Source organism: Pristis pectinata, chromosome 22 (assembly GCF_009764475.1).
Source record: "Pristis pectinata isolate sPriPec2 chromosome 22, sPriPec2.1.pri, whole genome shotgun sequence".
NCBI classification, from domain to species: domain Eukaryota; kingdom Metazoa; phylum Chordata; class Chondrichthyes; order Rhinopristiformes; family Pristidae; genus Pristis; species Pristis pectinata.
The window spans coordinates 16,223,166-16,224,082 of record NC_067426.1 but is presented as its reverse complement, the minus strand read 5'-3'; positions in this window follow the sequence as shown (position 1 = coordinate 16,224,082).

Below are 917 nucleotides of genomic sequence, written 5' to 3'. Positions count from 1 at the left end.
ATAAGGGCTAGGCCATTAGGACTGAAAGAGGAGAATGCCTTCAGTCAGGCAGTGGTGAATCTTTGGAATCCTTTATCCTGGAGGATTGTGGATACTCAGTCATTTAGTTCATTCAAAACAAATTGATAGATTTCTGGGTATTAAGGATATGGGGATACTGTAGGAAAATGATGCAGAGGTAAAAGATCAGCCCTGAACTTGATAAACTGTGGAGCAGGCTCGTAGGGCCACGTGGTCTACTCCTGTTCCTATTTTTTATGAAGCCACGCTGAGCAAAATAATGTAACTCCCTCAGGTGAAATCCAGTCTGGCTCCCCTTTTGGATCAGTGTAAACTAAACAGAACCAGTTGGAGTCAGGACTGAGTCTGCAAACAACTGTACTGGGGTCAGGAATCTGCTCAACTGTCTATCAAAACCTGTGCACTGAGTGAATTGCTGAAGGTCAGGACAGTACTTTGCCACAAGAATAAATGAAACAGAAACAAAGTAGGTGTGTGTGTGTGTGTGTGTGTGTGTGTGTGTGTGTGTGTGTGTGTGTGTGTGTGTGTGTGTTTGTGTGTGTGTGTGTGTAAGGAATATATTGTTTTATCATTGAAGAGGATGAACATGCATGGATTTAAACCTAACTCAGGTTCTCCTTTCTATTTAAGGATTACTGTTTAATGTGCAATATGATTCTGTTGTGTTTGCAGAGAGTCTGTTTTGTAACAACATGCAAAGAAAGCAGAAGGACAGAGTTTCCAGCAGGTTCAGGGCAGGAATGAGGAATGCCTAACCCAACCAAGATTGGGAAAAGTTGTGTAAAACACAAACAGCCAGAATCATCTGCCTGGCAAGGATATCACCAAGGGCTTTATTAACGCTGACCTTCAATGTAAGCAGAGCAACCAAGGAACAGGAGAGAGGCTCAGCACAG